The following is a 24,927-nucleotide window of genomic DNA, read 5'->3' as shown; positions in this document are numbered from 1 at the left end:
GAAAGGAGTCCAGCGGTCACCTGTGTGGCGCCGATGCTTCTAATTTGGGACGGCCTTAGTGGGCACGGTTCTCCGCCACTATACCGGTCCGTGCCGGCAGCGACGCGCGTTGAATTATCGACCTGCGACCTGTGTCGCAGAGATGTACTCTCCGCGTTCCTCATCCTCCGTCATGATATGTCGCGCTAGCTTTAATACTTTGACTAGCTGAGCGGCTTGCGAGCGCCCTTCGCTCCCTTGGCCTTCGTTCTGGCCCGAATCCTCTTTTGTGGGGGAGGTGCAACAGATTATACGCATTCCAAAAGTAACACCCCTGTTATTACGCTGTAATTGAATTTTGGGGTGTAGGACGAGCCCGGCTTTCAACCGAAGCAGCCCAATACTTTATCGCGTAAAATATAGATAACCCAGTCCTCTGCCGCTATTCATGACATTCTACCTGTGTCCGCAATTACAAATCTAAATAAACATTTATTAAGTTAGTATCTAATAGGTTTTCATGGGAGAGACTGGAGAAACCACAAAGTGAGATCCGGCCACATTAAAAGCTAAACTTCAACCATTAGGACCCACCAACACCTAGGTTCCATTTGGCATATGCACCATTGCAATCACTGTAAGATGCTAACTGATGGCACAAAAAAATGCGCCACGCTGTTGTCTAGTCTTTTGCACTTTGTGCAAGAAGCTTCATGGTATGTGTATACTCTTTTTAAGTTCCCTAAAAAGATCGGGGCGACGTTCTGTACCTGTACTGGCATGCCGGCGTTTATAAATGCCCTTAAAGTATGAGCTGCTCTTGGTCTTTTGCTGTCACCCCAACTTCGCTTGTCAGAGTACAGAAGAAACGCACAGGCTACCTAGAGCAGACGTTGCGCTTTGTGTCCGGCATGAACCATTAACAGCAGCACGCGAGCGTATTCACTTGTGGTTTATAAATGCACACGTGACAAGCACGCCTCATGAAGGTGCACTGAAACTCCCGCCAAGACACTGGCGCATTTCAAACCTGGTAAACCGAAAGCGCCACGGCCGTTAGAACCATAACCAGAAATCTAGAAGAAATAGTCACGAATCCAGCCTGGTGGCAGGTTTACTTTTGGCTCCAGAGCATCGAAAAAAATGCAACAGCTATTAGTACTGTGGACAACATGGATATACTAATGGAGTTTTCAGACTACGGCTAAATCTTTGTTTAGCTTTGAGTGCCCCATTCGAAACTATGACAGTTTTTTTTAGGTGATCAATGGTTGAATTTTGTTTGTATAAGCTTTTTCTTGTATTAATTGACTGCTACGTCTAAACGTTTAATGGGTTTTACTGCATCCTAGTTATAGTGCGTTAGGCATTGCAAAAAGGTAGCAACTTCAGAGAAAAAACGCACATCCGATTTTTCAATATGTCGCAGGACGGATAGTTACATTCTAATAATATTTTCTTACCGATTACACCGTCGGTTAAGACGCCATCGCCACGTCAAAAATAAACAAAAATTCTATTTTTGCAGCTTTCAGACCATTTAATGACGCGTGCGAGAGGAACCGGTGAGGAAGCGTTTGAAATGGGCGTTTGCATCCATCTTTACCTTAGATTATCGGTTGAGAAGCAAGAAATTGAACATTATGGGCCGAACATGAACGTGTTCAAGTGGTTCAAGCTTAACCTGTTCAAACCTATATTGGACGGAGATATGTTTATGTCTTATTTATAGTGCCGCGTCTGCAACAGCAGCCACAAACCGGCTGCTCTTCTCGAGCCTCGTGCGCTCGGTGAAAGACGCTGAACATCTTCGGACCGCTCTCAGCGCATTTGCCTCTTGTCCCGGTGCCGTCCAGGACTACCTCCTAAAAATACTTGCGTCTTGTGCCAAAAGGACTACGTGACAATATGTGCCTTTTCCCGCACAAACATGTACGGCCCTAGATGCCTGCCAGACGGGCGCTTTTTCTATCCGTGTACACTTAACTTTGTGAAAGACGCCTCTTAAAGAATTCAACAGACCTGCATTCTCTTATAAAGCATGTTTAAAAACCTGTATATAATATTGAATTGAGTTAGATTTTGAATAGTGGTTGAAAAATACTTGACCGGGGGAAGTTTACCACTCGGTAATTCCAGAGTAGGCTGGAAAGTAAACAGCCCTGACAGATATTCTCCCCCAGACAAACAAAAATTGGCGTGTGCTGCCACACCGACACGAAGACAGAATGATCGACACTTATGGAAGTTGAATAGATTATAATTAAAGGTTAGCCGTAAAGACAAGGTGCAAAATTCCGGTAGTCGGACGACATTGGGAGGTTTGTGAAGTATGGTGATCAGGAATCGGCAAGGTAGAGTGAAATGGAAATAAATTTTAGAACCATTTGACCCAAGGCAGGGGGCAGAAGAACAGGGCTAATTGGAGAAATATGGATATACTAATGTAGTGGTCATATTCAGGCTTATACTGATGATGATGAGGATTTAGGAAGGTAATAACAATATTGGTGAGTCACTCAGTCATGCTGCATTCAGAAGTTACTTATGCTGGCCTTAAAGGCAGTATGTTAGCTTGATATAACATTCTGCCTAACATATAACACGACTGCTCTGCTACATGAGGAACACAAATGTATTTTGTGTAAAAATGACTCCGTGTAAAAAGTGGTCGCAGCCAGTTTAGCTACAGCCTAATTAATAGTGCGGTTTTAGCAAAGCATTGCCCTCGTAAGGAAATACTTTTCCAGACATTTATATTCAGTAAAAAGTCGGATTAAAGAATTGCTTCATCTTCTACAATGGTTTTGGAGAAGAAGATATCTGAAATGTATCTTATGCAACAATGCCATAATACTAATAGTGTTCCTACTCTTTTCTTCAGGGCAACCTTGTTCCGGGGCTTGTAGACGCCCTTTCGGTAAGTACCAATTCAAAAAATAGTTACATTCATATTTTAGAGTGCGTTTTAAGCTAATTATTTACCAAAGGAGGGAGCTGAATATTGACGCCTCCAATCAATGTATAGTGAAACGCCCATGTTATTGTTTACTGCAGCTGCAGAACAAAGTATCAGTGAAGAGCCTATCAAAGTAAATCATGTATAATTCCAGGGCTTTGTGTGACAAAAAGTCCATAACTGCTTTTGGTTTGCTTTGCTTTTAGTGTACGTGCTTCTAACATACAAAGCGATTAAGGCTGTGAAAAGCGCCATATTAACGGCTGCGAAAGTTTCGACCTCCTGAGGTCTTTTAACATGCATTAACGGCGCACAACACACGGGCAACTTGTTTTCCGCCGCCATCGAAAGAGCTGCCGCCGCAGCTGGGAATCTTTCTTCTAGCCATGTGTATCTATAAGTAAATTTTTGTGAGTTATTACAGCGCATTCTTTCCACTCCTTCTGCCAGCCTCAAATAAACCTAAAAAACAGACTAACAGCGCATTGATATTTTATCAGGGTGCATAAAGGCCATTTTTCTGACTGCGTAGAAAAAATTTGCCTATCTAACCAATCTTCTCCCAAACGTTGGCCTGCATACCTCGGAAGTATATATGCTAGAGGAACATTATTAGTATTTGATGGCTTAGAAAGAGTCCTTACAGCAACCATTTTGAGGCAGCATGAAGCTAATTGTTTTCCTAATTAGCAAGAAAATATGACTCAGTAACACAGACAAAAACAGGCACTAATTGCAAAGAGTTGTTTAAAGCTAAGTAACAAAGCAGCGTTGACACAATTATGCGCACGCATGCTGTATGGAGTGCTATTTGACAGTTATCAGTTTCCACTGTGTCTAAACATTAAACCTTTTTTATAAATAAACGCCTATACGACTTGTTTTATACAAATATATTCGTCGTATTAGTAATAATATTATTAGGTTTTATATGAACCACGGCTTCGCGTGTCCATGCCATTGCAGCACCTAAAGTCTGAATGGTCCATGCAAAACAAATGACTCAAAGCAGCTCCACCAAGATATTAGTGTACAATATACTGAGAAGTAATAAATCTTGCTGCCATCATTCGTGTCCTAAACATCTTGCTTTTCAAATCTTCTCAACTTTTTTTTCTGTTGCTCCTATCTCTGTGCTTAATCTGTCATACCTGCACATTGTTATTGCATACATTAGCTTCTTACATTATGAATATATGTCTCATTGCATGGCAATGTGAATACAACATTTTGTATAAACAGTGTAATATTGAATATTAATTTGCAGCCATCTCAATTCAGAATTTAGGACATACTTCGATATGTAAATGAACCAGTGAGAAAACATATTTCCTAAATGGTACAATCCTCAAACAGCGTTTTAGAGCATTGAGACATGGCTGCGCATCAGCTGTCAAATTAGTTCATAATTTTCCGTCAAAACACTTGTTTTTAAACTAAAATAATGTAGTTATGTCTAGAACATTCAATATGAAAGGAATGGTACTGATAATCGCGATTTTATACTAGTAACGTCAGTTGTAAGACTATGTTTACCTTGGTATAACGGCTTTTTTCTCACGAAAACATGCTGATGCCATGCAGAAAGGGGATTTAGATGCATGGATTAATTTTTTGTTGCTCACAGTAATAATAAATTATCTATGCTTATCTGAAAAAAAAAATGGTAAATAGGACGACATAAAACTAGACACTGTTGTTAGTAGGTAACTTGTGAGCTTTCTTACTGCCCCCGAAAAACTCAATGTCTTGATTGAAAGCTATACTAAAATTGTGGTAACCAAAGAAGGGATCTTACTAGCTTTTTTTAGCAGTGAAGCTGTGAAATTTTATACCAAGCTGTAAATGCATGCCTCCAGAAGCACCTTTCAGTTCGGTGCTGTGTCCGCTATTATTCAATTTTATATAGCGGTGGTATTCCGTCGACTGTAACAGCACCAATTACACTATTTCCTGATGTCTGCGTCATTATAGACAACTGGTTCACTTTATTACTTTAATTGATTACCTCGAAAATTTAACACTTACAATTGTTACTTCACTTAAAACATGAAAACATAAAAACATCTTGAAAATAATTTCGTGTGACTTGGTTTTGCCGAACCCGGCGATAGGCTGATTGCATTAGTAAGGTAAGCAGCCAACACTCAGAATGCGCATGTGTCATTTCGAATCCTAATCCCTTCCTGTAGGTGGTGTAAGATATATGCACCAGTGATCCTTTCAGCACAGCGGAAAACATAGCCCCATTGAACCTTTCTTAAGGTCGCAATCACTATCTTTGCGCAAAAAGCAAGAAAATCAGTGTCACGAGTTTTTGTTTTGTTTTTTACATTTACAATCCCACTTCAGCGTCTGCGTTCTCACACTCTCATCCTAGCTGAAGTTTACAATGCTATTTTATTGCATTAAAAATACGACAGCCATCTGTACCTGTTCTTGTAAAAGATAAAAAGGCTCGCCTACATTTAGTTTTGCATTTATTCCTACCTACCATTTTCATGAGACCCTCTTGACTGAGCGTCAATACGATGACTACTAGTTACATGGTCTTTCCTTGTTGTCTAGGCCGTTACTTATTTACAAAGTTGCAATTTTATTAAGGTGGTTATCTGCTTTCTAACGTTCTCGCCCAAGAAAGGCTTCGTCCTATTTTTGCAGTTTTAATGCCAGCTGGCATTTGTGTAAACTACGATTGCTCTACGGGGATTGTATTTTATACGCTATAGTTTTATTTGAAATTGATGCACGTGGCACATAGCAAACATCCGTCTTATTGTTAGTGCCTGAAGGTCCACTCAGTATTTCTAAACCTTCAAGCATGGTCCGCGTATGCTGGACAGACAACAAACCACAGTGTGTCATGTTATAGGTTGTAAGCTGTGCGCACATTTTGTGTATAATTTGCTAAGTGACCGACATATGATCGGCCCTTATGATTTGTTTAACATTTAAAGCTGCTAGAACCCTTAGTTCTTTTGTATTTAAGGACACTTTGCATTTGAGTTAAAGAGGCGGTGTATAAAATATATGTAGCTCGTTCAGGAAGTTTTTTATAATTTGTATATGCATATGCAAGAAAGTGTTTTATGTACAGCTGCAAATATAGACCATATTCTGCGAGATCATTTCTTAACAGAGGAAAAACCCTGAAGGAACACGGCTATGTCGATCTGATAAATTTGTAGCGATTTTAATTTATATTTGCTAGCATACGTTTATCGCGAAGAAGGAGAAGTTTCACTTTTATCATATTTGCACCCATCGTTTTATTTACTTTTGCTTTCAGAGTTGTTTACTCTCACAGGTTCGGAAAAAGAGAGCCTTAAGAAACATTTCTCAGCATGTCTTGTTTTATCATTACTTTGAAATCAATCACTTCCACAGAATGCCGTGAGGCTGAATATAATCTATTTTAGTCTATGTCGAATCCAGCACCATGATGCCTTACTTCTACGATTTTGTGTTTTAAAGAAAAACCAATTTCCTGTTTTGTGTTCTGCATATCAAAATTTCCAAAACAATTCATTCAAGACTCTACTGATGCAACTTTGAAGCTGCTATTGCTGTAATGTTCTCTTGGATGTAAAATGAGTTGTGCGTTTTTTGTAAAGAACGTGGCTTGTATCATCTGTTCGCGATAACGTAGTGTGAGGCAGTTCGGCTACTAAACTTGAAGCATGTTTTACATTGCTAAAACCAGGTTATCCGTGGCAAATATTTTCTTCCTTCAGGATGCTTCGAAATGCTATGCGATTATATGTTTCTATAACATTTACAATAATAAATGTTAGGGCATGATGCCAAATGTATTACATGCAAGATTCCATAAATATATTTCTTAATGTAAGAACCATGTACCTATGCCTGCATTGCTTGGTCTTTTATGTGGTGCTGCCCCTTCATGCATCACTGCCTTGTCGTGGCGGAGGGGCTTGCGAACCTCGATGAAGTCGTGAGCTCTGCTGTGTAGGGCCACCCAAGATAGACAGGTCACGGCAGAGAGTTCTGACAAAATGTGATTCACTGGAGAAGGTAATGGCAACCCTCTCAAGTATTTCCTGCCAAGAAAACCCTATGGACAGTCACAATACCATTAATGATATGGCGCCGGAAGATGAGCCCCCCAGGTTGGAAGGCGTCCAACATGTTAATGGGGATGAACAAAGGGGGATGCCTAGTAGCTCCAGGACGAATGAAGCGGCTGGGCTAAAGCCAAAAAGACGCTTAGTTGTGGATGTGTCGGGAAGCGACCAGAAAGTCCGTTGTTGCAAGGAGATATATCACATAGCAACATGAAATGTATGATCCATGACGCAAGGTAAACTGGATGTCATCAAGCGAGAAATGGACAGATTGAACATTGATATCTTGGGTATCAGCGAGCTCAAGTGGACTGGAATGGGAGAATTTAATTCCGATGACCATTAAGTATTTTATTGTGGGCACGAGTCCAGGAGAAGGAATGGGGTCGCTCTCTAGTATGTAGAAGGGACAAAGCAGTGCTAGGGTACAACCCCAAAAACGACCGAATGATTTCACTTCGGATCCAAGGTCACCCTTTCAACATAACAGTTATTCAAGTCTATGCACCAACCACTACTGCTGAAGAAGCTGACGTTGAGAGATTTTGTGCTGACCTGCAATGCCTTTTAGACCACACTCTATCATCAAACGTCCTTTTTCTCACAGGAGACTAGAATGCTAAGGTGGGGAGTGAAGAAATATCCGGAATTACAGACAAGTTCTGTCTTGGTGAGCCAAATGAAGCTGGGCAGAGGCTCGTAGAGTTTTGTCAAGAAAATAACCTGACCATAGCGAATACTCATTTTCAACGGTTCAAGAGGTGCCTCTGCACATGGACTTCACCGGACGATCTGTACACGAATCAGATTGATTATATTCTCTACCGGCAGAGATGGAGAAGCGCTACACAAGCAGTAAAAACAAGGCTTGGGACCGATTGTGGCACCGATCATCAGCTTCTTGTTGCCAAATTTAAGCTTCGATTGAGGAAAACGCAGAAAACTAGAAGGCCTTTCAGGTATGATCTGGATCGGATTCCATTAGAATATGCTGTGGAAGTGAGGAATCGATTTCAAGAATTAGGTCTAAAAGACAGAGAGCCTGAACAGATATGGACTGATGCTGGTGATATAAGACAAAAAATTGCTGTTAAGGTAGTTCCAAAGCAAAAGAAATGTAAGAAAGCAAACTGGTTTTCTGAAGAGGCTTTGAAAATAGCTGAGGAAAGAAGGGTGGCAAAAGTTATGGGGGAAAGGGAAAGATACAAGGTTCTCAATGCGGATTTTCAGAAAATAGCTAGAGATAAGAATGCCTTCCTGAACATACAGTGCCACGCAGTTGAGGACAACAGCCAAATGAGGAACACAAGAGCTCTGTATAAGACAATCAAAGATATCAAAGGAAGCTTCTGTGCTAAGCTGGGCGTGATAAAGGACAAACGAGACAGAGACCTCACTGCAGCCTCAGAGATAAAGAAGAGGTGGCAGGAATGCACAAAACTGTACAAGAAGGACACGGATGTGCAAACTAACATAAGACGATTGGGATTACTGATTTCGAGCCGGGCATCCTGAAGAGGGAAGTTGAATGGGCCTCTGCCAGCTTTGCTAAGAACAAAGCTAGCGGAACTGATGGCACTCCAGCTGAGGTGCTTCAAAACCTCAACTATGACGACGCTGTTACCTTTCTGTATACATTATGTCAGCAAATGTGGACAACCCTGCAGAGGCCACAGGATTGAAGGAGGTCAGTTTACATCCCCATTCGAAAGAAAAGCAGTGCCAAAGATTGTTCCAACTACAGCACGATCGCGCTTATTTCACATGCTAGCAAGGTGATGTTGAAAAGCCTCCAAGGTAGGCTGCAGCAGTATGTGGATCGGGAGTTTCCGGACATGCAAGCTGGGTTTCGCAAGGGCAGGGGAACTAGCGACCAGATTGCCAACCTTCGTTGGATCATGAAAAAAGCAAGAGAGTTCCAGAAACCCATCTATTTCTGCTTTATTGATTATGCGAAAGCGTTTGACTGCGTAGATCACAACATATTGTGGCAAGCTCTCCAATAGATGGGTGTTCCAATTCACCTTATCTGTCTACTGAGGAACCTGTATAAAGGGCAAGATGCCACAGTCAGAACTAGGCATGGTCTTACTGATTGGCTTCCGTCTGAGGAAGGAGTGAGACAAGGCTGCATACTGTCGCCCTGCCTATTTAACATATATGCTGACGGCATCATGAGTAAGGCCGGTCTGGACGAGTCTTCAGCTGGATCGAAGATTGCTCGAAAACGGATCAAAAACCTTAGTAAACCTTAGATATGCGAATGACACCACGTTAACGGCGAAAAGTGAAGTGGAACTCAAGAGACTTCTGATGCGCGTACAAGAAGAGAGTGAGAAGTTAGGGCTTGAACAGAAGATTAAAAAGACAAAAATCATGGTGTATTTCTCTATCAAGTCCTGGAGCATCTCATCGCGGGACAAGTGGAAGCTGTCACAGATTTTCTCTTCTTGAACTCCAAGATTTCCTCGGAAGGAAATTGCAGCCATGAAATTAGGAGACGCTTGCTTCTGGGAAAGAGAGCCATGGCTAGCCTTGACCGCCTAATAAAAAGCAGACATTGCACTGCCAACCAAGATCCGTATAACTCGTGCTATGGTCTTTCCAGTTGTGATGTATGGATGCGAGAGTTGGACTGTGAAGAAGGCTGACCGCTGAACAATTGACGCTTTTGAATTGTGGTGCTGGCAGAGACTCTTGAGAGTTCCTTTGACGGCCAGTTGATGAAATCAGTCGATATTGTCGACCATAAACCCTGACTGCTCATTGGAGGGTCAAATTTTAAAGTTAAAGCTCAGCTAGTTTGGTCATCTGATGAGAAGAGAGGAGTCTCTGGAGAAAGATTTGATGCTGGGAAAGGTTGAGGGTCACCGGAGAAGGTGTAGGCTGTGAACGCGATGGTTAGATGGCATCCTCGAGGCGCTGCAGATGAAGTTATGTGATGCTAGGAGGATATTAATATACCGGTAAGTGTGGCATGATATGGTGCATGTAGGGTCACGAAGAGTCGGGCACGACTGAGCTACTGAACTGAACTGACCCACAATAGGACGCGAGACATCAAATCGAGAAGAATACGAGCATTGGTGCGGAGCGAAATTGATATGATTGATTTTTGTGCACGACAAATTTGTTCCAGGTACAGTCTTCTACGGCCTAAATCTGTTTGAAATAAGTTTGAAGTAGAAAATTGTTTTATTAACTGTGTCTTGCCTCACCATGCGTCGGCACAAGTGAAAAGCATAAAAGCTGCGTGTTCTATGGCGTCCCATTAGAGTGTGATGGCATAGCAATTGAGCAATAGGTTATGGCATATACGATCAGTAATGTGAGCACATTAATGCCCGTATATAATGCTGATCGTTTATACATCTAAAGTGCGTTTGCAGAAGATACATAGACGGGGTTCTTATCTACGTCTTGTCATTCCCGAGTGGAGCTGCATACTCCCAGCTTAGCAATACTAAACTATTTTATGCCGTATCGTACCGTACCGCATCATACCATAGGATGTACTATTATTACGCATTTGAACCGCTATCTGTCATACTTTTCCTTAAAATACGCTACCTTATCATCCATACCTTATATTGTATCATATCATACGATACTACACCCGACTATACCCACAACAATATGCCAATATACAATACTTCGTGTGCACGCGTTTCAAACTCACTTGTCAAATGCTTTTTCAGTGCCTACTGAAGAATGCGCTTAATAGCAGCCCTGGGACCACTCTTTCGGAACTCTTCTGTGACCTCTTAAACGTTCTAGATGTCGCCGGCGGTGTGCCCAACACTTTTCTTGACACCTTCATTGACGGTATAAAGAAGGACATCAGTGAGTACTGGACCCTTTCACATCGATGACTACGCGATCATCGAGTACTGTTAATCACTGCAAGGAGCATACACTACTAATAGCTAAAAGGACTGATCAGGCAAGCTAACTGTCACGAAAGTGACAAAGCTTAGATCTTGTTAATGTGTGATATGAAGATGTGAACGTATGAGTGAAGCGCTCCTGCCTTGTGCATAGTGTTGCATTTCAAAACAGTTTATGAGGCGCAATAGTACTATGTAGGCAAATGGGTTTCAACTCAGTATATGAATAAGTGTTTATTGTCGCTGTAATCAGGGACACGATATGTGCGTAGCATTCAGGAAAGAGATGCCAAACTGCAGGCAGCTGAATCTCAGATGGCTCTAAATTAAGCACAGTGCGCGCGCGCCCTACGAGACAGACATGGTTTTAGTGGGTAGTTCTTAACGTTTTCAATTGTGTTCTATTTGGTCCCATTTCATCAAGGCATATCTATTCAAATACCAGGTGTCAGTGCAGGAAGGAGTTCAACCAAAAGGAGGAGGTGCAAGAAAAAAGCGCCGTATAGTCATGCTTTTTGCTTTTTTATGCGTCTCGCCCTTTGAGCAATAGCTGTGCAATGTTGTTTAAAGCTGTGCTGGACGTACATCGTCATATTTTCTATCAAACAATGGCCTAGCGAAAATCTGTGTGAACTATTCTTCTAGGCTACACAAGAAAATGCGTTAACAAGCCGCTCTAGCGTTGCTTCTCCGTGTTCAACTGATATCGACATCCTTTTGCGCGTTGGCATTGGAAAAGCGCGGTGGATATATCTGTGCCACAAAAAAAAGGTGGCATGCTTGGTCATGTGTAATAATTTCTTTATGTCGTTAGAACCACCTCGCTTTCACTTGAAGATCCATAGATCAAGTCATATGACTGGGCAGAAAGCCAACAGTCTTTTCGAAGAAGTTTCCTACTAAAAAAATTGTATGAGGCAATAACCTCATATTTTCTCACGCAATCTCAATCAGTTCACATACGTAATCACGTACAAGTCGCATATAATTGCATAAGGTCTCATAGTTTCTTATACATTATAATAAATTATGCACAATATTTTAAAATAATGATGTGCACCGTATGGGAGTGTATGCGATTAGATGTGATTTTATGAGGTTATTGGCCCGTAGAACTTTTGTTTTTTCAGTAGGGTTGCGTACGATGCACTGCACATCCTTGCAACAGGGTTCAGACTTGCAACAAGTTACTATTTTTTCAAGCTTGAAATTATAGCCCGACAAGACAAAGTCAGGCCTACTGTCATTGCAGCTAGCTCTCGTGTTGTCATGCAAAAGCCACGCGTGCACTTAACAGATTCTAGCTATGCTTTCTGCATTAATGAAACCTCCTAGCGTTGTTTAGGGGAATTACGATCTTGCTGTATCTCTGGAGTCGTTCGGTACAAATCATTGTGATATTCTTGGCGCCATGAAACCTTTGCAAAATGCAACAGTCAATTTCCCTCATATACAATTTGTGTGCTCTTACCTTTCATTGAAGTCCGCAAAATGTTTTTCTCTAAGTTTAACAGACGGCGCAAGAGCTTTCAATATAGCCGAAGTCCATTAACCTGATACACAGAGGCGTCTACCCTGCAAACGAAAATCAACTGCACTGACGTTTAATCTACCACGTAAAATCTTCGTAAAGTCTTCACGTTACCATATAAGAAGTGTGCACTCCTGCTGTGACTGCAACTTTCTAGTGGGGCATTTATTTTGTTCTGGCATCCTATCGTAACAAACGACGAGCGGAGCCACGGAGGCACAATAATGACGTTGCACAATGTGTTTATTGTCGCTCAACCTCTGCATTTACTTGAAGGGAACTCATTCCCTGGGTGATAATTAGGATTACAGTCAAGCCTTTTGCGAAGGCGCTATTTGGTCGGCAAGTATGGAACCCGATGTTTGATTTCCGCATTCCACAGATGGGGGGGGGGGGGGGTAGGGGGCGTTTTTACGTGCCCATGATAATGGGCACTCCACACGCTTCCGTGTTATGAAAGTTTCCTTCTGGTCAACCTTATTGAGCTTCGCGCGAACATGCCTCCCTCGTAGGTAACAAAAACCCCGTTGGTAACATTTTGCTCCGCCATCTTGAATGTTTTCTAATCTCGATGTCTTGCAGAAAAGACAGGAACTCAGTTGTCGTGAATATGGTATGTAATGTAACGAAGGACGCAAAATAAATAGTAAAGTTTTTGGTTCGGATGTTGATGGGTGACTGGATGGTGGAGCAAGCCAGTAAGTTGGTGGAGCAACTTGTTAAACAACCGGAGAACTTTATACAAAAGAATAAGAGGTACAAGAGTTATATTAACAAAGGAAAACTAGCCGTGGTCGGCCGCGCCGACCGCTAAACAGAGCGACAAGGGACTCCGCGTCCCCGCAGTCGAGCTGGCGCCTCTTGCCCCAGCTCCAATGCAACCACTAGCTACTCCCAGCGCTCGCCAGCGGGAGCGTCCTAACGCAAGGAGTAGCTCCAGCAAAAAGACACTCGGGGCCCGTCCCGCGCTCCAGAGGTCAGCCGAGAGCGCGCCCCTTTCCACACGTAAAAACATAAGAACACAGTAACTGTAGCTCTTTCCCGCGTATGTGGGCCACTCGTCGCAGGCTGTCCGACCGTTTCGCTTACTGACAGTCGTGCACTAACAAGCTACACGTTATGCAGCGGGACGAAAGCCAGACCCCTCTCGCGGGATTTATGGCCCACGGCCGTTCTCGCTTGGGTGACGGGACCGCGGGGGGCCGCGTTAATGAGGTCCGGCTCGAGGGAAGCGGAGGGTCTCTCTCGTCTCCCGTAACAAAGGGACACGTGTGGCGGGGGTCCGAACGAGGAGCCTGCGCTCTTGAACTAATGGTCTCCTTCTAGGAAGTTAGTGTTTGAAAACGGACCAGACGCGCAGTTCGCACCACGGCACCCCGCCGAGACATTCCTTCCCAGTCAAGGGTGCCAAAAATACAAACGGCAACGCGCCGTATATTTGCTAGAAAATGGGAAGCTTGGTTACAGATGACATACTTGGGCAAGCAAAAACAGCTCGACCAAAACAAGGACTTCGTCTTCTTCGCGTTGCAAGCAACGTAGTATAGTGCCTAGAAGGTTTTCTTCCGTCTATGCACTATAACCATAGTTCCGCGCACAAGAGCGCCACTTTGTCCTCCTCCTTCACTACCCATGACAATCTCCTAGGACAAAAGTACCGTCTAGAGAAATAAAGGAGGAAGCGGTTGGGGGATGCATAGTTTTGGCTGAACCACGCGAAGGACGTTAGTTGCAGGGTGAGTAATGTCGACAATACTTCGATCACCAGACGAAGTAGGCAATAAGCGGCGCTGTGTGGCTACAGCAGCTTCTCACGGGGTACAACGCCGCGTGGAAGAATGCAGAGGAGGCCGAAGGACGCCGGGCAGAATTTGACGTCCTGATGTCGGCGAACGTAAAAACACTTCTGGCGGACTCGGGCAGAAGCGATATGTGGTCGGGCTACTTTGTGCGGCATGTCGGATGGTGCGATGGCAATGTGGCCGTAATTTGCAGCCGAAACGGCGCGTCCGATAATAGAGTGACCAAGGAAATGTAGTGGTGCCGGGTAGACGAGGCATAAAAAGCGGAAAATGTAGCGCTTTCGTCACGAAAATTTTAGGCGAATGCAAATGAATAACTACTTTGTACGAGTACTATTCCCGAGCAGTTGACCGCACTAGAGGTAATCACAGGGCCGAGGGAAGCCTTAGAGAGTCAGTGAATACAAGAAGGTGCCTGCAATCTATCGCCTCGAGCTGTACCATCCTAGAACAGCTTTCACACCATATACGACCTTACAGTGACACAGTCCCCCCAAAAAGAGAAATACCATACACAATAAACAATACAAGGTTTTCTTGCGTTAGATGACATATATAAAGATCACTACTTTTATACAGATGGTTTCAAAACAGCTTCATATGTAGAGAGCGGCGTAGTAGAAGAGAAATGCAAAAAAATTGCTAGGTTATGTCAGCCTGCAACAGTCTTTAGAGCCGAATGGTATGCCATCCTCTTAGCTGTAGAAACACTAGCTAAGAGCAGCTTTGAAAAGAGTTTAATCTACAACCAATCCGTCAGGGTAATCAGAGCACTAAACTCTAAAAGTGCAACAGATACCTTAGTAGTAAATATAACTCATTCTGTCAAAACAGCGGAGACACAAGGACACGAAATTAAATTGTGCTGAGCACCTAACCATGTCGGAAATAGCGGTAACGAGATAGCCGATGCATGCGCTGCAGCTGCCCGCAGTGCTAAAATAGGAAAAGTAAACATATTGGACAAATATATAAAAATTTGTAAAAAGAAAACGGAGCGAAATGGCAACATTTTTGGGACAATAAAATAAACACCTTGGAAAACCACTCATCAAAGGATTGAAATCGTGCAGTCACCAAAAACGCTTCTTTGAAGTAATTTAATGTCGCATTCGATCATACACACATATCTGAAGCGAAGTTTTTTCGTAGATAAACTAATGGGCTAAGAATGTGGACATGAAGGCTTGTAAGACTGAAGAAAAATATTTTAGAATATTTTGCATCCAATATGTACCATTCCATCCGAAACTGCTCCTATGGGAGGACACATTTGTCAGTATGTCATCTGTTCTCAGCTCTTTAGAAGAGTCAATGCTTCTAAGCAAGCTGCGATAACCTATGATTTTCTTAACCTTCTAACAATAAAAAAACAGTACACCTCGTACTTGGAGCATGATAGTCTTAGTTCCTTATGCGCCACGAAACACAACACAAAGCACCTGGAGTCAAAACTCTCGTCCTGAATGAGAGTCGGATGCTCTAACAGAAAACCACTGCTAGGTTGCAATCACAATGTTTCCCAAAGACATACGGAAAAACCCATTTCTCGGTTCTTTTAGGCTATTAGTGTAAAAGTTATAAGCAGGACTGAATTCTGCAGTGTAAAAAGTAACTTAAAAGCTATTGATGACTGGTGACAGAAACTAGTAGCCACTATCGGCAAGAACTTGTCGAGGGATGCCGCGTTTAAGGATGATGTCATTAGGAGAAAGTCGTTAACATCAGTAGTATAACTAGTCGGCAACAGACGCGTGGCTGCGTATTTTCTCAATAGCATGTGGCCAGAGGAATCAAACTATTACTTAAACTTAGTATTGCAATAGGGCACGACAGTCGAGGCCTACGTGTTTAAAAGGTCATACAAAATTTTAGGCCGTCGAAGGTGATTAGCCTGGAACAATAGTACCTTTTCTCGTCGTTTACGCAGAGGGTCACGAGCTGCCGCATATTGCTGCACAGAACTTGAAAGTTCTGGCAGAAATAAGCGGTGGCACACAAGAATATACGTACGAGACACACGAAGATGTCCGGCGGTTGGTTGGTTGTGGAGCTTATCAAAGACGTTCACGTGGAGCCGCTGGGAGAATGTGAGGCTCATCCATTCGTGAATTTCGGCAGAATAAAACATGCACTAGAGGAGTATACAAGAATGAAACATCGTGGCTGGGAGAGGCCGGGCATTCAATAAGTAGCAGCAATTCAATATGGCGGCAATGCTTCTCACCTAAGTGTAGCTAACCTGAAAAGGCCAAAATGGAAGGTCCCGCATCGCGGTCTCTTGTTTTAGGCATATCCACTTGGTTGCGTGATAAGCTGTCAGCGTCTTGGTACAGACGACCGGATTTGTAGGCGATGTTGACAGAACATTTTTGCAGGCACAACACCCCAAAACGGCCCGCTGGGTTCTTGAGGGAATAGAACTGCACAGCTCATGCTGGTGTGTCACGGCGGCGAATGGCCAGCCGAGCAAGTAAGGATGAAATTTAGCAACCGCCCAGACCAGAGATAGGTGCACGTGCTCATTGGCGGGATAATTGCCTGTTCGGCGCCGAAAGGATGCGGCTGGAGTGTGCTATATCCCGGTCATGTCAGCTCTGAATTTGATCTAGATAGCTTCAGTTCCATGGCTGCAGGCACCGCAACGAGCTTCAGTAGGAGCGGACGTGTCAGAGTGAGCTAAAAAAAAAGTGATTTGTTCTGATGGGCTATTTGCTACGAAAATGCTTTCACATTGGTAGGCACCGATGAAAAATAAACGTGTTTCAGTAAGTGAACGAAAGAGGATGTTGAAAGTGAATGAAAGGGAGAAAGCAGCAACATAATTCCGTAAAACTGTGCACAACCTTATGGACTGCGGAACAGGGAATGATCTGACGGCGTGGATTTTGATTGGGTGTGGAAAGGCTATAGCGCTCATCCTGTCTTCTCCTATGTCTGTGTCCTCAATACATGCGCGTCTATTTATATAATCAAGATACACAAACTACCCAGCTTTCTGCCTTGATTGTTTTCAGCTTTATAGAGACGTCGATGCGATGGCCGAGGATTATTAACTGGCGTTCACCAAGTTGACACTTCGTTGTCAAGATGAACAGGAGATCAGCTATGCGGAATATGCGAATGAGAGCTTTCAGTCTACTCGGATGTGTATCCAAAGTGGAGGAGAAAGCCACGACCCCGTCTTTAGAATAGACAAGTTGCTAACTTGAATGCACTGAGCGGGAAGGACATAAGTCGCTCGTAAGCTGCGGGTGAATAACAGACATTTGAAGTCATAAATTTTCAAAGGTGTCAACGGTTTTGAAGGCAAACTTTTCGCGGTGCCTGTGATCGACAGATACCGCAGTTGACCTGAATGCAGATCAGTAGATAAATAAATTACCTGGGTTCCAAATAATTGAAACCGAGTTAGGTGCGCAAAAGCACGGTCTAATTCGGTTTAGCTGGTGATCAGTATTTGTTTGGTTTTTGATATAAGTTTTGATTTGCTTGCGCTCTATGATGTACACACATTAGACAACGTTTTCACGTTTACCGCATATTCTCTATCTTTCCCACTCAGCCCGCCGGACAAGGCGCGCGTCTTCGGCCGGGAGAGTAAAAGAACCCAGTTACTCGTCATCCCTGCGTGGTCTGACGTGCCGTAGCAATTGCGCTGTGCACCTACGCAGGCACCATGCGCGCAGCATGATGTCAGTTGCATCGAATCGGGGCTGGGTCACTGTCGACGCCACACGAGCGAGACAATCCGCTTGTCCGCCAAATCCGATAGATAATGACCCCTGTCGCGAGGCGTGACCGAGAGGAACTTTGTCAGCGTCCGTCGACACACCGGATGTGCTGCCCCCTCCCCATCTTCCTGTGTGCAGCCTCTTTTGGGCTCGCGATGACCCCTCATGTGGCAATTGACTACGGGTGAGCTGTTGCTGTTGATTTAGCAAGCTCACACTCAAGATCAAGGCGGACAACAAGCCCTGGTTAGACCTTTTGAAACAGTGCATTCGCACTGATATATCATCCTCCATATAGATGTTCTAGAGCATCTTCTGTGAGGGGAAGGCGGAACATGTCGCTTTAGTCTTGTTCAGGCAACATTAACTGGTGAAAACATTTCATGCACCGTGTTGTTTTTAAACGAAATCAGCGGTAATGTGCAGTGCATAGATGATGGCTCCACGATGCCCAACGTAAGAATATTGGCCATTCATGTCGAACTATGGTCATTTTTATTATGAAGAAACACTCTAATACCTCCCGTAGAGGTGGCATCGTCACTGTTTTAAGGCCGGTAATAAAGGTCGAAGATGCCTAAAAAAAAAAGGGCGCAATACTACTGACATTATAAACCTGTTCTGGTAGCGGGTCCGGAGATATAGATTTCCAGTAATCGTTTCAGAAGGACGCTATAGGAAAAGACGGAAAACAAAAAGACGACCCATCGCGTGATGCGAGGGAGGAGATGTTTGCACACGTAAGGAAAATTCTTACGAACAATATTCCTTGAAGTAGCGGCTACATACAATTCATGAATTTCAGAACATGAACGGCCGTCCCGTTTCTGAAATACGCACGACTGTAAGCAGCAGATGACGATTTGAGCCAGAAGAATGTCAACAATTGTGGAAACAGCCTATACACTGCCGAGAACCTGCTGAAGACATTTCTAATATCTTTAATTGGGTTTCTAACGGTCAAATTCTACGGAAAATGATCTGTGGGGAACTAGTCGATCCTAGTGCGCCCGTTGGAAGAGATAAGGCCAGATGAAAGACAGTTCTGGCAGGATCGACTAGCGGGGACGTATCGGAAAGTCATCATCGAGGATGAGCTGACGAGGGCTGTGAGGAGAACAGAGGTAATGTGCCTGGCGATTTCTACAGGCACGGTGCACATGCCAACGTTGAGAGTTGTACCGCCATCAGCAACGCTATGCTGAGATGGCAGGAGCGAGCATTTTCAAAGTGAATGGTTAGTTCCCGCGTTAATCAAAGCGACGAAGGACATCCTGTCGGCGTGGACTCAAGCCATGTTCCTTTGGGGATGGACAGGTAGACGAGAAATTTTAGGTCGGAACATGAGAGCAGCATTCTCTCCGGACACTACAGCTGTCGGCTCTCCAAACGGGAGTGTTCTTGGGTGTCGGTGACGAAAGGCATCAGTTTTGGGGCGACGAAGATCGATGGCACTCAGGGGACGGCGAAGTCTTGATTAGATGGGTCTGAGCGTCTGGGCGCGGGGAGTGTGATTGAGAAGGGAACGAAGCGTGGAGGGAATTTTGAAACTCGGCGTAGTAGCGGGAGGTCTGTGGCGTTGTTTCTGCAATGCTGAAAGATTTACCATACTAATGACCAGTTAATGCGGATTGGTCTGCGGTCGAGGGCTTTCCAGTCGGCCTGTTACAGATGAGCAATCATGGTACTGATGTCCAGAGACGAGCACAGGGTCCATGCGGCGAGCATCTGGAGAGCTCATGGAGAAAATGGCTGGATATCATTGTTAGCAATTTACTGGCGGACAACAGCTTAGAATAGGGACACTGAAGCAGTTCGTTCGAACGCTGGCGGTTGAAAAGTATCGGGGTGATTGCCTCCAGCTTCCGACGCAAAAGTCTCGCCAGACTATCACAGGTTTTTCGGTATTGCTGTCTTTGCTTCAGAACTGGTATATTCTGCGTTTTATTTCAGGTTATAGAATCACATGTTATACTTGGAGTCGCATTTACCAGCACTTTAAGCTGGGACTTGATGGTGTTAATGTATTGTAGCGGATGAAATGGCTGTAATACCTTTGAAGGCTTAGTGAATGAAAGCCGGGCGCAAGTCGCCTAAAGCCCATGTTAGTTCGCGCGCGTCTCACTATTCTTCCTCCAACTACGAAGTATGCTACTACGCGGCGTAAACATTTCTCCGGGGGCAGACATTTCTCATCCTCGAGAAAATTAGGCAGATCAACCATGGCAGCGTTTCAGGCGAGCCACATGAAGGACTTGTGCCTTGCGGGAATAACCTCTCGTAACTTTGGCGACGACGTAATTCACGTAATTCAGTCGGTCCAACCGGACGATGGGACCATCGTACTTATCTAAACACTTCTCATAGTCTTCGCTTGCGGATAGGCGTCCAAGCCAGACGAAGTCTTCAGCAAAGTAGGTCTCTGCCTGATGACGCAGGTCATAGTACTCTTTCGCGTAGCTCTGAGAGGTCAATGTGTATAAGCGGGCCGTACAACGGGCCTCTTCGGCACGGCATAGTATCTGGGCACCAGAGGCGTTGTCGTTGGGGGGAAATGGGAAGATGGTATCGACGAAAACGTGGGGAGTTCTGGCATATAGTAAATAGAACGAATAATAGCCGGCAACTGCATGATTTCCAGTGTTATAAGCGTACATCACATACGATAGCACTGCGTCCAAGTTGCGATTGTCAGACGAGACGTACATGGACAGCATGATCGTCAGGGTGAGGTTGGTGTGCTCGGTGAGACCGTTGGTATTCGGGTGATACAATGTGGAGTGTCGGTAGTCTGATCCAGCAGCTCAACATGGAACCCGTTAAAGTAAGCGGTCAGGTATCTAGGCTGAAATTCGTTGAAATGCGGTACATTAACAATATCTCGTTGCTCACGTGGCACCCTACTTTCCTCTCAAAACAGGTTAGTGGAACTGTTGGACTCCATTTATTGTTGAATGCTGTAATGACAATATATTTGCTGAAGTGGCTTTACAACAAATTTAAACCAATTCCGGCCTTTGCAGCGCTCCCGCCGGCAGTGTTTGTAAATATATATATATATAAATAAAAATGACGCCTCTTTCTGCCGTTGCGGAGATCACGGCATGCCGAGAGGAAGGCCATGTAAGAATGCTGCTGTATGCAAAGTATCGGTGGCTACTCAAGCTGGGAAAGTGCAGCCAAAGCAATGAAGCGGGAAGAGGAACGGAGATGGCTTCAAACTTGAGGGCTACCCAATTTGTGCCTGTAAATTCTGGGGCTTCTAACGGGCACGGGCTCTCACAGAAGAAATCCACGCCACTAGCTTCGGCAACGAACGTGGCCGTAAAGAAGGGCAAAGCAGGTAACAGCAACCGGAATAAGCTGTTTATTGGGGATTCCCATTGTTCATTCTCGATCGTAGCAGCCTATCCGCACGCTCCGAAGTCGCGGCGTCGTCTCCCTCTCCACTGCCTAGGCTGTCCGTAGAGACGAAACGGCAGGGTGAAGGAGCAGCCGCCCGCCCTCCTAGTAGCAGTTTCGAGAGTTTCAGCAGTTTCGAGAGCAGTTTCGAGTAGCAGTTTCGAGAGAAAGAGGTCAGGAGGGGAAGGGTGATAGCTACCCTCGAATGACAGGGAGAGAGGGTTTGCCGCGTCGTGCGGGCGACAATAATGCCGAATCTCCACAAACTGAACTAAGTGTTCCCACGATATTTCGCACCATTATATTTTACGGTTCGCGTTCATTTCACAGTGAACGCAAAACTTGCCCAGTTTGTGCAAAACCTTTCCTGCAAAGACGGGCGAAGCATTCTTCATTAGGGGCTGCACAAATGTGTTCATTTTATTCGCTTTGAATGCGTTATAAATATTACCTATGAGGCGAAAATAGGAGCAGCCAGATGGATTCATATATTTCGGTCTCATCTAGTGCTGGAGGAGAGGTAACGATCTTAAGGGGCAAGTCGTCAGATACAAATATTCAAGTTCATAAAATTGACACTAAAATGGAAACTGTTTGGTTGTGTGGAGAAAATATTAGCAATATCAGCAACATGGAATGAAAGATTATAAGCTGTGTTATCTATTCATACCATATTTATAGTTCAAATATCGTGCAATGTAAGCCAGGAGAGTTTGACTTTGACAGCGTATATCAGTGAGCACATATGGAGGCCTTGTACAACAACGTAACTCTTACCCTCAAATGCCAGTTATTCCACCGATTCACATATGATGGCAGCCGCTTGCAGGGGCGCTTTGGGGGCTGGGAGAAAACCGCCTCAGTTTAGTGTTAATCCCTACGTATTTTCAGAAACCGCTGTTGATCAAACGTTCACAAATTAAAGGTCTGAAACAAAGCTAGGGAGACGTTCTTACGCTGCGCTAGTAAAATTCACTAAGGCAGTTATTTAATGTACCAGTTAAGGAATAGAGATTTTGAATGCAGAGCCACTAAGCAGATGCCAAGCACCATGTCTGTTTAGTTTTTGTGTGTTATTTTCCTGCCGGCTTCGTATTTGTTTTGCTCCATGCATAATGGCAAATAAGAAGGGCTCTAGAGGGGGACAGAAACATAACTAGCATGAGAAAACTATTCGTCTAAGTTAAAAGCAATTTATAAGCACCACGAGTAGGAAAAGCGAAATGCTAGTTTCTCCATGACTCAGCTGTGTTTGCAAGTAAACTACTTACATGAACTCCAGTATATTATTCGCGGGTCCTTGAGGACATGGTAGTTCGCCTTTCATTTATGTACAGTGACAAATAGTCTTTTTTCGTTCGGACATCGCAACCTTCAATTCATATTAGGCCAAGATTTATTTCCCTGTTCTCAACATCAAAGGAATCTTTTAACGCAATCTATGTTTTAATACAGTTAAAGACAGTAAAATATATAATTGCTCAGGAGGAGAATGACTCTATGATGTTAACATCAAAATCTATATGAGCTCACACTACTGTATATATGTAAGGAAACGGGGAGCGCTACTGATCCCTTAATTTTTGTTTCCATTCCAGAATGCTGAAAACACCAATCTCCGAGCAAGACAAGGAGGAATCTTTCCTTTCCACTTGGCGTCAAGGCGTTTCGCGCTCAAGATTTCAACCTGTTTTTGAGGACATTATGAATGTCAAAAATAAAATTCATATCTTTCTTTTATGTAATCAGATCCTTTATCGTAGTTGTCTTACTTTTACTTTTAGTTCTAAAAAGGTTGAATACCGGTAGCTGCAAAATATTTGCCTTGAAACGATGCTGAATATTTTGTTAGGTGCTCTGTATGACCGATCTAATGCGTCCTTAACGAGCGTCAGAATTTTCACAGGCATCTCAGAATGTTGTAATATCACTAAATCCGCTGTTCTATCATTGCCTCTGATCGCATGCAGGTAATTGTCACAGAGAGCTATATACTACGTGAGTTTGCAGTATAACGCGTAATTTATTTCTCACTTGTTATTTGCGGAAACAACGCTAATAAATAACTTCCAGGCAGCCATTCATGCTCAGAAACACGCAAGGAAGCGTTCAACAATTGGCAGCCAGCTTCGTTCATAATAAGAACAACAAAGAAACAAACGAAATAAATTTCATTATGCAATCAATCATCCTTTTATTTTCTCTAAATTAGAGGAGACAGGACTAAAAGCTCGGAACCTTGACAGAGGTCCTGCCCCATTTTTTCACATTGGCATTGCATGAGACAGGCGGCAATAAATTCTGCTCTATACATTATAGCACAAAGTAAGATTACACGCCGTGGAAAAAGAACCAAAAATACCAACACAAAAATATATGCAGCCTCATCACATAAACTTGTTCACAAAAAAATTCTTAACAATATTTTAATGCTAGAAAAGGTCATACATTTCTATGTTTTAGTTATTTAATAGCACTGGCAGGGTATAAGGTATATATTGTTCTGAGGTATATGCTCTAGGTGTCGGAACTAACCACATTTCTTTATTTCTGGTTTGCGGAATATGGGTGTTTTCTGCAAGTTCTGCCAAATTACCAACATAATTTTCATAGCACCGCAAAGCACTTTTGAAGCTCTTTATTAGTCTGTAATCCTGTGAAGTGAAGACTGACAGGATTTCGTATTTTAAAAAGAGGTTGCTCGTTGGGAAACAATAAGGGATACCAGCAATGCATCACACTGCTATTTTTTGAGGAGATGCAACCTGGTCAAATTCGTGATACCGGTGATAGCCCAAACAATGATACAGTATTGTAAGAGGGATTAAACTTTTGAGTTATACACCATAGCCCAGTTTTAACAGGACGAATGGTGCGCAGGCGCGATATAACTCCGACCGCTGATGATATTTTAGGTTTGTGATAATCAACCTGAACATTCCACATCAAGCGCTTTTAAAATTGACACCAAAATTTTTGACAGAATCCACTATCTTATCCACAGAATCCACTAATCCAATGTTTAAACATACATTGAGTAGCCTAAACATTACCTTCACTTTCGGCATGTACAACACTATTTTAGTCTCTTCAGGATTAATCTTCAGACATTTTGCTTTTGCCCATGTATTTAACGCATCAATTGTTCTACTTGCTTTTTCTTGGATATCATCCTGTGATTTCCTGGATATGAAAACTGAAGAATCATCGGCTAGGATACAAATGTACTAACAGCTTCGCAATGCAGCATACCATAAATATTACAAATAAAAGCGGACGCAATACATTTCTCTGGGGGACTCCTGTGTAAATATTCTGTATTGAAGACAAGGGACTTCTAAAATCTGCATAATCTGTTCTATGGGAGAAGTATGATTCCATTAAGTCTAGCGCTTTTACGTGGATACCGTAGGTTTTCATTTTGTGCAAGAGAATTTTGTGACTTAATAAATCAAACGCTTTTGTATAATCTATGTATACAGTCCAGCCACTTATAACGAACTTGATCGTCACGCGGCATTTGTTCGTTGTATCCAAAGTTAGTAGTA

At 43.4% G+C, this 24,927-nt stretch overlaps 1 long non-coding RNA gene across 1 annotated transcript in view; it reads left to right on the top strand.

Annotated features, from left to right (window-relative positions):
* The window catches only part of LOC146170870 (uncharacterized), a 32,942-nt gene extending 9,844 nt beyond the window's left edge, over positions 1–23,098 (top strand). The window contains exons 3-5 of the long non-coding RNA XR_014703090.1: positions 2,864–2,899; positions 10,722–10,866; positions 22,978–23,098. This is a non-coding gene — a long non-coding RNA (uncharacterized LOC146170870). The remainder of the gene's footprint in view (positions 1–2,863; positions 2,900–10,721; positions 10,867–22,977) is intronic.
* Positions 23,099–24,927: the final 1,829 nt, after the last annotated feature.

The sequence above is a fragment of the Amblyomma maculatum genome, unplaced genomic scaffold (genome assembly GCF_055883805.1).
Source record: "Amblyomma maculatum isolate TAMU_Amacu unplaced genomic scaffold, ASM5588380v1 scaffold_30, whole genome shotgun sequence".
In the NCBI taxonomy this organism is placed as follows: Eukaryota; Metazoa; Arthropoda; class Arachnida; order Ixodida; family Ixodidae; genus Amblyomma; species Amblyomma maculatum.
Note: the sequence above shows the minus strand (reverse complement) of the source record. Positions and strands in the feature narration are given on the sequence as shown.